The following is a 13600-nucleotide window of genomic DNA, read 5'->3' as shown; positions in this document are numbered from 1 at the left end:
GTTAATTACAAAACTAATTGCACAGATGGAGTATAATTCACGAGACGAATCTATTAAGCCTAATTAGTTCATGATTTGACAATATGGTGCTACAGTAACCATTTGCTAATGATGGATTAATTAGGCTTAATAGATTCGTCTCGCGAATTAGCACAAGGTTCTGCAATTAATTTTATAATTAGCTCATATTTACTCCTCCTAATTAGCATTCGAACATCTAATGTGACACTGTTAAAGTTTAGCACCTCGTATCCAAACAGCCCCTAAGTCGTTGATCTATTTCGAAATCCGATTGAAGATCATTGATGTTTGGATTTAATGCAACAAAATGAGATCCAATATGATACTTTAAATTTTTTATTTTAATATTCAAAATTTTAATATACTATTTCAATATTTTTAATACATTTTTCAACATTTATAGTACACTATTTCAACATTTTTTTAAAAAATTTGAATTCAAGTTTGTTTTGAATAATACACCATTATTTTAACCATGTTGAATTCAACATTTTTGAAAAAATGTTGAAATAATTCAATATTTTTTGAAAAATGTTGAAATAATTCAACATTTTTCTATGTTTTATTGTTTTTTTTGAAAGTTAACATTTTAGATGAACTATCTTAATATTTTTTAATGTAAAAAAGTTGGTAAATGTCGAAACGTAATTTTCTCTTAAGTCGTTGATCCATTTCGAAATCCGTTTGATGATCATTGATGTTTGGATTTAATGCAACAAAATGAGATCCAATTGATACTTTAAATTTTTTATTTTAATATTCAACATTTTAATATACTATTTCAATATTTTTAATACATTTTTCAACATTTATAGTACACTATTTCAACATTTTTTTGAAAAATTTGAATTCAAGTTTGTTTTGAATAATACACCATTATTTTAACCATGTTGAATTCAACATTTTTTCAAAAATGTTGAAATAATTCAATATTTTTCGAAAAATGTTGAAATAATTCAATATTTTTTGGAAAATGTTGAATTCAATCAACATTTTTCTATGTTTTATTGTTTTTTTTGAAAGTTAACATTTTAGATGAACTATCTTAATATTTTTTAATGTAAAAAAGTTGGTAAATGTCGAAACGTAATTTTCTCTTAAGTCGTTGATCCATTTCGAAATCCGTTTGACGATCATTGATGTTTGGATTTAATGCAACAAAATGAGATCCAATTGATACTTTAAATTTTTTATTTTAATATTCAACATTTTAATATACTATTTCAATATTTTTAATACATTTTTCAACATTTATAGTACACTATTTCAACATTTTTTTTGAAAAATTTGAATTCAAGTTTGTTTTGAATAATACACCATTATTTTAACCATGTTGAATTCAACATTTTTAAAAAAATGTTGAATTCAATCAACATTTATCAAAATGACTATGTTTTGTTGTATTTTTTGAAAGTTAACATTTTAGATGAACTATCTTAACTTTTTTTAACGTAAAAAAGTTGGTAAATGTCGAAAAAATGTTGATTAGTAATGTTGGTGAATGTAAAAAAATTAAAGAAAATGTTGGTATATATAGAAAAAATGTTGGTCAACGTCAAGAAAAGTTGGTGACAATTAAACCAAACTTTTTTTAGAAAATGTTGATAATGTCAACAAATGTTGATGGATGCCAAAAATGTTAAAGAAAAAATGTTGTACATGGGCTTAACTGAGCTTTAAAAATACATAACTTATCTATCACGTAGAGTGCTGCTGACAGCCTGACACTGGCCGGTTATACAGTGCCATGATGGTGATTGCCTAACTTTTTTTATTTTTAACTTTTTAAATATAATTTTAAAAATAACCTCAGCGGAAGATTATTAGCGGCGGGTGATCCTTTTGCCCATGCCAGACCGCCTAGCGCGGTGGATCCTTGCCATACTGGCGCGGCGCGGCGCCGGGCCAGGTAGACGCTAACGTGGGCAGGTGTGTGCCGCGCCAGCCCGCTTGGCGCGGCAACGCCCCTCCTACACACGGCGTCGGCTCCTTCCTTCCTCCCTCCCTCCTTTCTTCTTCCTCCAGAACACCCGCACCCGAACTCCTCCACACCACCGGCCACCGCCCCTCCCCCAAATCCCTAAATCTTCGGCGATTCAGCTTGGGGAAAGTTGTGAAAATTGATCCCTGCATCGTGTGGAAGGTATCCCCCTACTTTTTTCCCATGTTTTACTGTTGCATTTGGTAGATCGGAGGATGTTTAGGTGACCTAGGGTTAGGTTGATGATTTCAATTTTGAATGAAATGCAATGTTGTTATGTGTTAGATGATGCGTAGTTAAAACGTAATAGAGTCTCTGCCCGCGATATTGATGTGTAGAACTTGTTGAATACTTCGATTTAGGTATATATTCATCCAATTATGTAATGTACATGATATGTGCATTTTTTTGTTTGCAATATGTCCAATATGTGGAATGTGTCCAGTTGATATGTCGAATATGTGCAATGTGTAGTGTACATGATATGGTGAAGTGTTTGTATTTTGTAGATGGATCGTTTGGTTTGATTTTTTCATGGTGGTATTGTGAAACAAAATGGAGAGTTAGAGAATATGAATGAGTTATTTGAATTCTTCGAGGGTCCTCCAAGTTTTACTGATTTAGTTGACCATGCAATGAGGAAGTATGGATTTAGAGTGGATGAGATGAGTTTGAGAGATCATTTTGATTGTGGGAAAGCTAGAGCTCATTATATTCTCATGAACTTGGCATCCGATTCAAATTGGAAGCACTGTAAGGATGTAGTTCACGAAGCAAATGTTGCATGTTTGGAGATTATAGTTGAAATTGTTCGTATGCCTGGCCCAAATGTTGTCTTGAGGGACGAAGTGCCGGTAGTAAATCGTAATGGTACCCAGGAGTCAGAAATTTTGCAACATGTATTAGGTGAAGCAGAATCTGCTTTTGACTTGGCCATTGCCAATGATGATTTTCCCAATAACACTTTTGAGAGGGATGAAGCAAATATAGATGATGATGATGATGATATGTCTATGGGTTCCGAAGATAGTGAATTTGAGAAAGATGGGGTAGTAGATGTCGAGGTAGAGGAGGAGTCACCATCTCAGAGTGGTGGGCATGAAAATGAGGACGAGGAAGAGGATGGACCGCACTTCGACACTGCAACCGTGCATGATGTAGAAGGCATTGGTCGTATGGATGAATGTTTTTCTTACACCCAGAACAAGTTGCGGTTGTTGAAGGAACGTGATGCCGAACTGCCATCCATTCCCAATGATCAGGACATCATTATGGTCCATAAAGCCATATGTGAATCTAGTATGGTGAATTCCGAAGGGATACCCTTTAGTGAGAGTCCAGTGATTAAGAAGGGAATGAAGTTCAAAAGTCTTGAGGAGCTGAAGTTTTTCTTGGCTGACTACGCAGTGAGGTTACATAGACCTTTTAGCGTAGTTCACTCCGACAAGAACTTAAGATACAATGTGATGTGCAAGCAAGGATGCCATTGGCGTGTATGGTCTCGGCTAATATCAAGCACCAGACAATGGAGGATTTCAAATATTGTGCAACCGCATACTTGTCGTTCTTCACATTCGAAGCGAGTGCACGTCCAGTGCACAGCAAAGTACCTTGGGCAGTGTATCCTAGGTATTATCCGTAAAGACAACGAGACATCGGTGCCATCCCTCGTGGAATCCACCTTCGACTTTAGTGGATACCGTGTCAAGTATTCAAGCGCCTGCCCACGTCAACGCCTACTTGGCCCGGTGTCGCGCCGCGCTAGCGTGGCAGGGATCCGCCGTGCTTGTGCATGTGACGCGGCAGAAGCCTCTACCGCGCTAGGCGGTCTGGCGCGGGCAAAAGGGTCACCTGCCGCTTATAATCTTCCGCTGACGATATTTTTAAAATTATATTTAGAAAAAGGTTAAAAATAAAAAAAATTCTAAACCAGCTTTGCTATTCGAGGACAAAAACAAAATGACGGTACTTTAGTTGATAGCTCCATAGCGGCGAGGTAGGTAGCTTAATAGCACTCCAGATTCACGGAGCATCACAAGTACCTGCTCGTATACCTGTGACATCAGCTGTAACCGTAAATGATCTTCTTCTTTTTCTCGGGTGTTGCTTGCTCAAAGACTGTGCGTTGATGCGAGTACCTGTCATGGGGGATCTGAGGCTCCGTTTGGAGCTGGGACTTAGTCCCGTCACATTCGATTTGAAGTATTAAATATAGATTAATTATAAAACTAATTATATAAATGAAGACTAATTCACGAGATGAATCTATTAAATCTAATTAGTTCATGATTGGCTCATGCGATGCTACAGTAAATATGTACTAATCATGAATTAGTTAGGCTTAATAGATTTATCTCGCAAATTAGCCACGACTTATGCAACTAGTTTTATAATTAGCTCATATTTAGTTCTGCTAATTGATATTCAAACATCCAATGTGACCCATGAATCTCTTTGCTCGATCGATCACGCTGACGCTGCCAACGCAGAGGATATGTGCAACAATCTCAGCCGAACAGATGCAACGGGAAAGGCTTTAATCTCCTGACAGATATTGCACCAACTTTTTACTCCCGCTCTTTTCTATTCTTCCTACGTAACTGTGTCACTCACTCCGTCGTCACTGGCAGCTCAAACTCCAACTTTCCCCTCTCTTTTTCCCTCCCCAACTTCTAATCAGGCGTACGTACACCCCACTACGGGAAACAGAAAGTTCGCCGAGTGCCTGGGGCACTCGGCGAAGGCTCAAAAACACTCGGCGAAACGTTTGCCGAGACACACGGAAAATTTTGAGTCGGCAAAGTTAACTTTGCCGAGTGTTTTATGTCGTGCACTCGGCGAAGCTTTCGCCGAGTGAAAAAAAACACTCGGCAAACATATTTTTCGAAAAAAAAACCAAAAACGCCAGCCGCAACCACCACTGCCGACCACCACCACCGGCCTTTACCACCGCCGCCTCGCCACGGCCGCCGCCCCCCACGCCGCCTCACCACGGCTGCCACCCCCCACGCCGCCTCGCCACGGCCGCCGCCCGCCACGCCGCCACATCCGCCGAGGAGGGGCGGTCCACCCGGAGCTTCCGGCGGCCGACCTTGTCGACGAGGACGATGGAGACGACGGTGGCGGGCCGCGCGTCGCCGGGGAGGGGATCCGGCGGGGGGAGGGAGGGCCGCCTCCCATCCTCACCCGGATCCGGCTGCGAGGGGAGGGGATCCGACCGGGGGAGGGAGGGCCGCCTCCCATCCTCGCCCGGATCTGGCCCCCGCCGGGGGAGAAGGGGAGAGCCGGATCTGGGGGGAGAAGGAGAGAGGGGAGGCGGCGTCCGGCGGGAGGGGAGGAGGAGTGGGGCGGCGGCGTGAGGGGAGGAGGAGGGGGCCAGCGTGAGGAGGAGGGGGGGGGCGGCGTGCAGGGGAGGAGGAGGGGCCCGGCGTGAGAGAAGGGGGGGGGCGGCGTGAGGAGGAGGGGGCGGCAGCGTGAGGGGAGAAGGAGGGGGCCGGCGTGAGGAGGAGGGGGACGACGGCGTGCAGGGGAGGAGGAGGGGCCCGGCGTGAGTGGAGGCGCGGGTGGCGGGGGCGGGGGCGGCGGCGTGAAGAGGGGGGTGCGGGTGTTTTGAGGGGGGGCCAGAAAAAAAGTCGCCGAGTGTCCTATGTGGACACTCGGTAAAGGGTTTCTTTGTCGAGTGTCCAACGTAGGACACTCGGCAAAGTTTTTTTAAAAAAAAATAAAAAATATCCAACAGTTTCAAAAAAATACCAAATTTTCACACAAACCAATATATGTTCTCTATTGACTATACAAAAAGTTTTGTAGTCAAACCAAACTCGACCGTCACTTCGACTCTAAATCTTATCGAATCCTCTCAAAGTTACTATTCTTCTTCTGTGATGCTTCGGTTTGTAATCATTGTACATGATGAAATGTGCAAAACCTTCTCAATTTTTTTCCACAGCCTCCACGTATTATATCATCACATCATGACAAATCTCATGATTTTCAGACTTTGCTTGTTTTTTTACAATTTAAAAATACTACTGCCACACGTTCATGGTCGTGTTTCCTGAACAAGATGTTCGAAATTTCTTTTCATTTCATGGGTCAGGTCTCAAATTGGGCCAAATAACATGAGTACCATTTTTCTACTCATTTTGTTCCATAATTTGAATCACTTGCAGTTCAAATTTGACTTATACCAAAAATTTTCTTGAAATGCAATTAATTAAATAAATATAGCAAATAAATCCAAAAAAATACCAAATTTTAACATGGAGTACCACATGTTGTATGTGGGGAGTAGGAAAAATTTCATGGTGAAAAGAGGAAAAAAAATTATTTTTTTGCCGAGTGTCAAAAAAACACTAGGCAAACCCCCTTCTTTGCCGAGTGTCTTTTTTGACACTCGGCAAAGAGGGTGGTTTGCTGAGTGTTTTTAATTTGACACTCGGCAAAGCCCCGATTTGCCGAGTGTTTCTTATTTGCCGAGTGTTTTTGGCTTGGCACTCGGCGAAGAGCTTGTTTGCTGAGTGCTCGAAAAAAAACACTCGGCAAAAAAAATACATTCTGACAGGAATACATCCCCAGTACCCGCAAGGAAGGAAGAAGTCAGACTCCTACTAGGATTCCCCTGTAATCCGACTAGGACTAGTCCCGAGTACTCCTACTAGGACTCCTCCTTATAATCCGACTAGTACTCTGCCCCCTGGACTATATAAAGGAGGGCAGGGGTACCTAGCTCGGCAGGTCAGACCTCAAGGTCATACCTCAACACCCAAGCCCAGGACACCCAAGAACAACTCCAATTCATCAATCCCCAAGATCAATACAAACCAACACACAGGACGTAGGGTATTACGCGATCTAGCGGCCCGAACCTGTCTAAATCGTGTTCCTTGCATCACCATTTATTCCTTGATTCTCGACGACCCTTACCGCATAAAAGACCACCTAGGGTACCCCTAGGCGGGTTGCCGGTCTAAAACACCGACACACTCGGCAATTTTTAGCTTTCCTGTAGTGCCCGTACAACACGGTTTCAGAAAGTATAGCTCCTCGATGCTGTCATATGTACTCAGCATACGCGGCTACAAGGGGAACTTCAATTTCTTGCATCTCTGAAGACGAAAGGTCAGGTCAGGCCAGGACCCTCTTACGAATTTTTTTTAATTCTAAACCTTTTTAAAGATATTTTTTTAAAAACCCTTTCCTTTGCACCGCGTGACCCTTTTGATCGCGCTGTGGGCCGTGACGTGGCAGGTAGTCTCTGCCGTGCCACATGCAATGGCGTAGCAGAGCGGCCACGTTGGCGCGATGCTGACTTGGCGGCGCACTTGACGCGCCACGCGACACCCTTCCTCCTCCTCCCTTCCTTCTCTCTTCCTTCTCTAGCCAGACCCGCGTGCCACTTTGAGCTCGGCGCCGGCCACCCCCCTTGAAATCCTCCCCAAATCTAGTGATTTTTGGTGGGGAAATCGATCCCCGCGTTCCTGGGAAGGTATTCCCCCCACTTTTTTCCTTGTTTTATTGTACCATTTGCTAGATCAGTGGATGTTAAGGTGACCTAGGTTTTAGGATGTTGTTTCGAATTTTTGATGAAATTTAATGTTGTTACGTAGTAGTGGATGCTTAGTTCATACGCAGAAGACTTTCTGCCCGCGATTTTAATGTGTAGAACTTGTTGCATGCTTAGATTTATATAGTTATTGATCCATTTGTGTAGTGTACATGGCATTAGTAGGTTTATTTGTGCAATATGTCCAATTGATGTCCAATTAATATGTCCAATATGTTTATTTTGCAATATACTTACTATAGTTGGTATGGTAAAGTATTTGTATTTTGTAGATGGATCATTTAGTTCGTATGTTTGATGGTGGGATTGTGAAAGAGAATGGGAAGTTTGAGAATATGAATGAGGTAGTGGAATTGTTCAATGCTTCTCCAACTTTAAAGATTTAGTTGACCATGCAATGAGAAAGTATGGATGTGGAGTGGATGAGATGATCTTGAGAGGGTGTTTTGATTGTAGGAAAGCTAGACCTCATTATGTTCTTATGAACTTGGAATCCGAGTCTAATTGGAAGCAATATAAGGAGGTAGTTGAGCATGCAAATGTTGTATGTTTGGAGGTGGTAGTTGATATTTTCCTATGCCTGGCGCAAATGTTGCCTTGAGAGATGAAGTCCAGTTAATGAATTAGAATGGTACCTAAGAGTTAGCAATTTGACAGCACGGTTTAGGTGAAAGGCAATCTGATTTTGGCTTGGCCATTACGAATGATGATTTTCCCAATGATACTTTTGAGCGGGAAGAAGCAAATATAGATGATGATGACATATCTCTAGGTTTCGAAGATGGCAACTTTGAGGAGGATGGGGTAGAAGATGTCGAGGAGGAGGAGGAGTCAAAATCTGAGAGTGATGGGCCTGAATATGAGGACGAGGAGTCGGAATCTGAGGAGGATGGGCCGCAGGTCAACACTACAACCGTGCATGATGTAGAAGACATTGGTCGTATGGGCAAATGTTTTTGTTACAGCCATAAAGAGTTGCGGTTGTTGAAAGAATGTCATGTCGAACTCCCATCCGTTCCCAATGATAAGGACATAAGCATGGTCCACAAAGCCATATGTGAATCTACTATGGTAAATTTGGAAGGGATACCCTATAGTGAGATCCAGTGATTAAGAAGGGAATGAAGTTCAACCGTCTTGAGGAGCTCAAGTTTTTCTTGGCTGACTACACAGTGAGGTTACATAGGCCTTTCAGTGTAGTTCACTCTGACAAGAAACTAAGGTATGATGTCATGTGCAAGCAAGGATGCATGTGGCGTGTATGGTCGTGGCTAATTAAAAGCACCGACCAATGGAGGATTTCAAAGGTTGTGCAACCGCATACTTGTCGTTCTTCATAGCCGAAGCGAGTGCACGTCCAGTGCACAACAAAGTATCTTGGGAGATGCATCCTAGGCATTGTTCATGCCGATAGCGAGACATTGGTGCCATCTCTCGTGGAGTCCATATTCGCCTTAAGTGGATACCGTGTCAAGTATTCAAAGGCATGACGGGCGAAGTAACACGTCGTTGCCCTACTTTGAGGAGACTAGAAGGAGTCGTATGGTAAGTTTCCTAGAGTACTCACAGCTATGGCCTACTATAATCCTGGGGTTAAATGGTTTACTCACTCATCCGACATGATGCAATCTGACAATGGTGTTTTAAAGCACGTGCTCCAAAGGGTATTTTGGTGCTTCCCACAATGTCGTGTGTCTTTTCAACATTGTCATCTTGTGATACTTGTTGATGGTACATTCTTGACCGGGAAGTATAAGGGTACACTAATGATGGCAGTTGTAGTAGATCCAGAACATCAGCTTGTCCCTCTAGCTTTTGCCTTGGCTGAGAGTGAGAACAACGACAGTTGGTCATGGTTCATGAAAATCGTTCGGCGACACATACTTGGACTGTCACGGCAAGTATGTATGATCTCAGTTGGGCACCATGGCCTCTTAAATTGTGTGAATGACCACATGGAAGGGTTTCCACCGCTTGTGCATAGGTGGTGCATGAGGCACTTTGCCGCCAACATGTGGCATCGGCAAAAGAACAAGGAGGTGATTGGAAAGTTGAAGGTTTTATGCATGGTACATACGGAGAAAGAATTTGATGAGAAATTACAAGATCTAGTGAAGGACTGGAACGATGAGGCAAAAGAATGGTTGAAGGTTGAACTGGAGGATAAGGACAAATGGGCGCAAGCTTTCGATGAGGGAGGGATGCGTTGGGGTATTATGACCACAAATTACTTGGAATCCCTAAACGCTGTTTTCAAAGGCATATGAAGTAGACCTGTATCCGGAATTATTGAGTACTTGTTTGACAGATGGCAAAAGGCATGTGATTTGTTGAATGAAGGTCACAAGAATGGTAAGGTTGTAGATGAACATATATCAGATGCTGAGCTTAGGTCCGTTAACCAATTACCAGAACCGTACGAGCCAGAAAGAATGGTATATTCTATAAGAGGTTCTAGCACTACTAACGTTGGCGGTGAGAGCCATGGAGGCCGAAACTATAGAGTGGATCTCAATGAATGTTTGTGCAGCTGCAACATTCCTCAATTGTTGCACCTTCCATGTTCACACTTGATTATAACTTGCAAGGCAAGAGGTTATAATTATGAAAGCCCCATATACATGTCACCGTTGTACTTTAGGGAGCACACCATTAAAATTGAATCAAGCTTTGAACTTTACCTTGATCTGGCACAATGGCCATCATATGATGGGCTAGATACGTCCCAAACTCCAATTTGAAGAGAAACAAAATAGGTAGGAGGCAGAAGAAGCGTTTGAGAGGTGACATGGATGAGTCGCAAGGGAGGCTTTCAGCAGATTATGGGACTGGCGATTTTAATATGGATAAGTCAGAAAATTGTTGCTCCAAGTGCCACAAATTCATTAAGAATTGTACATGCCGCAAGAAGAAATCTAAGGGCAAGAAATCTAAGGCGAAAAATAGAAGCAAGCGTTCTTCCAACCTGAGGGTAGTCGAGGAGGTCGTATTTTGCATGGTTATCATTATAAGATTTATTGATAGTATATATTTTCATTGTTACTCTACTTATCATGCAAAGAACCTTATTACTAACGAGTATTGTTTATTCTATTTTAGGATGGCAGATCTAGTCTACCCGGTCCTTGAGGCCGCGTACGACGTGCACCACTGCGGCCACCTCCTCGCCGACCACCACGAGGTACTACAATTTCCATTTATTTCCATTTCCTTGTATGGTAAGAAATAATCATATCTCCAATTATTTGGTTGTTTTGCAGGACTTGAAGCCATTACGGCCACGAGTGCACTCCCCACTTAGGTGGGATGAGCGCTACGTGCCGTACCTCCACAGAGCTGGATTTCTAGACATTGCTCTGGTGGTTGCTGAGGGCCTCCCTCCGATGGATGGACCCTTGTTGACCGCCATGGTCGACCGTTGGCGTCCGAAGACTCACACGTTCCACCTCCGTGCGGTGAGATGATTGTGACCATGCTGGACATGGCGATGATCCTTGGTCTTCCACTGGAGGGGCTTCCAGTGATGGGGATCATTCAGAGTGACAACTGGCGTGATATGGTAGAGCTGCACACTGGGATTAGGCCTCCAGAGCCCAAAGAGGGAGACAACTCCAAGAAGACATCCGGGGTGAGCTTGGCATGGTTGAGGGAGCAGTTCAATGTGTGCTGATAGGGAGCGGATGAAGAGGTTGTGGAGAGGCACGCTCGTGTTTGGCTGTGGCACTTAGTTAGCGGCTTCTTACTCACTGATGCAGCCGGGAACACCGTGTCTTGGATGGTTCTTCCAATATTGGGTCAGAATTAGGATAACATCTGTGGGTATAGTTGGGGTTCAGCGGTGCTCGCCTAGCTGTATAGGCAGTTGTGTGACGCTTGCAGACGTACTGCGAAGGATGCCAATCTTGTAGGGTGTGCGTATCTGCTACAAATTTGGATTTGGGTGCAAATCTCGGTGGGTTGACCTTGCCATCTTTGCGTGGAGGTATAACACTACTGTAACATGAGATTTCCAAAATTTAATTGAAGTGATTAAGGGTACAAGTCACACTTAAACTCTATACTTTGCCAATTGTAACATTCAAGTGCATTTTAAATTCATAAGAGCACCAAAAAGGGCAAATTGAAATCAAATAGGGCCAAACAAGAAATCTAACATGAAAACAAGCCAAATTAAGTCAGAAAAGGCCAAAAATTCAAATGCCGAATTTGAATGGACAATTCAATGCACTAAGTTTTCATAAAAGGCCTCAAAACCTCTAATTGGGGGTAGTTGTCAAAAACAGATTTCGTATAAGAACTCAACTTTTGGCCAATATAAGTTGTAGAACTTTTGAAGGTAAACAACTTTTGTTATTTGCACACATTCTGATTTTGAGTGGAAGGCATCCAAATTTAAGTTCAAAATTCAGCAAATTTTTGGGAAAATTCAAACTCTTTTCAAACCGGCGTTCTACCAAAATTTGAGCCTTTCTATCTTCCAAACCGGCCAGTTTTTGACCCATGAACCTTTGTAAAAGTTGTAGTCAATGGTTTGTCAGCAAGTTTTGTGTTTGGACTTTTCAAAGTTCAAATTCAAACTCTGGAGAAAATCGCCTCAAAGGCGCTGCCTTCGTGTGCTACTCGAGTACCCCCGGCACAGTGACCGCGCACGGTGCGTCGCACCACGCCACGCGGTGCAGCTCGACCGGTGCAGCACCGCCAGCCAATGCTCGCCGCCGATGGGACGCGACGGCTCCCCAGCGCTGCCCAATCTCACACCGACGCCATCCTTCCCCGCACACAGTAGTATCTTCACCGGCTAGTCCTCCGCGCGCCTCTGCCGCCGCTGCGCAAGCTCATCACCACGTTGCGCCACCGGACTGGCTAGCGCCGCAAGGCCAACCACCGCTGTGGACGCATCAACTCACTCAGCCTTTCCGCGCGCGAGGCAAAGGGGCAGTATCCCGTCATGATCCTCCCCCACTAATAGCCGCTGCTCGCCCACGCGCGCAGCCCTGCCCTGGCCAGTCGCCACCGCCACTGCTCTACTCCGCCAGTAGTTTGCCGCGCTCCTGTACCCTCCCTGAACCCTCCGTGGTGCCCCGACGCCCTTACCGTCTCACCAGCACCCCCTAGCGCCTATAAAAGGAGGCCAAAGCTCCTCACCGGCGCTTCATCGCCGCTAGTCTCCCCGCGGAAACATTGCCTTGCTCCACCGCCGCACCCGACTGTCGAGCTCACCCTCCCAAGCATCGCCGCCGCCTCGTAGCCCCTCCGGTAGACCACCCATACGCCTGTGCAGCTTCCCGAGTCGCTACTGAGCCTTCTCCGTCACCGCCGGCGCCAGAGCAGAACTGCCTCCGCCGCTGCTTCACCCTCGCCATGGACTGCCGCCATCGAGCCTCCTCCGCCCTCGCTCCTTTCGGTGCATCCCCTCATGCTGAGCCCATGGTCACGCCCGAGCCATTTCCCCCACCTTTTGCTGCCACCGCTCGCCGGAATTTCACCGGCAAGCCACCGGTGAGGTCCAAGGACCTATTTGAAAGCCCCTAAATCTTTCTAGGATCATTCGCGTAAAAGTGCAGGACCTGGTTGTGAGAGTTCAAAAGTTCCAGGGGCCTACTCGCAAAGCGTAGTTAAATCTTTTCTGTTTTAATCATTTTAAATCGGCTGAAAACTTGGAAATGCATAGGAGGTTGTAGAAAAATGCTAAAAATATGAATCTAACTTTGTTAGACTCTTGGTGAAGAGTAGTTTCACAGAAAAATAGTTGTAGACATGTTACTATTGTAGTTTTTTCTCTAGGTTTTATTTTTTGTTTGAGCCAATAAATGCACCATAAATCATACCAAAATGAGAAAAATGTTAATCCACCTCTGTTAGGCCACTCGTAACATGCTTGTTCTAGATATGAGTTTTGCAACACTAGTTTAGTTCTTAAACATACTGGTTTGGGTTAAATGCTTGAATCCTAGCTTTAATCTTGTCTTTTACACCATAATTGAAAGAAAATAGAGAAAAGTGCCATATCACCTTTGTTGAGTTCCTGATAT

The sequence above is a fragment of the Setaria viridis genome, chromosome 9 (genome assembly GCF_005286985.2).
Source record: "Setaria viridis chromosome 9, Setaria_viridis_v4.0, whole genome shotgun sequence".
NCBI lineage: Eukaryota > Viridiplantae > Streptophyta > Magnoliopsida > Poales > Poaceae > Setaria > Setaria viridis.
Note: the sequence above shows the minus strand (reverse complement) of the source record.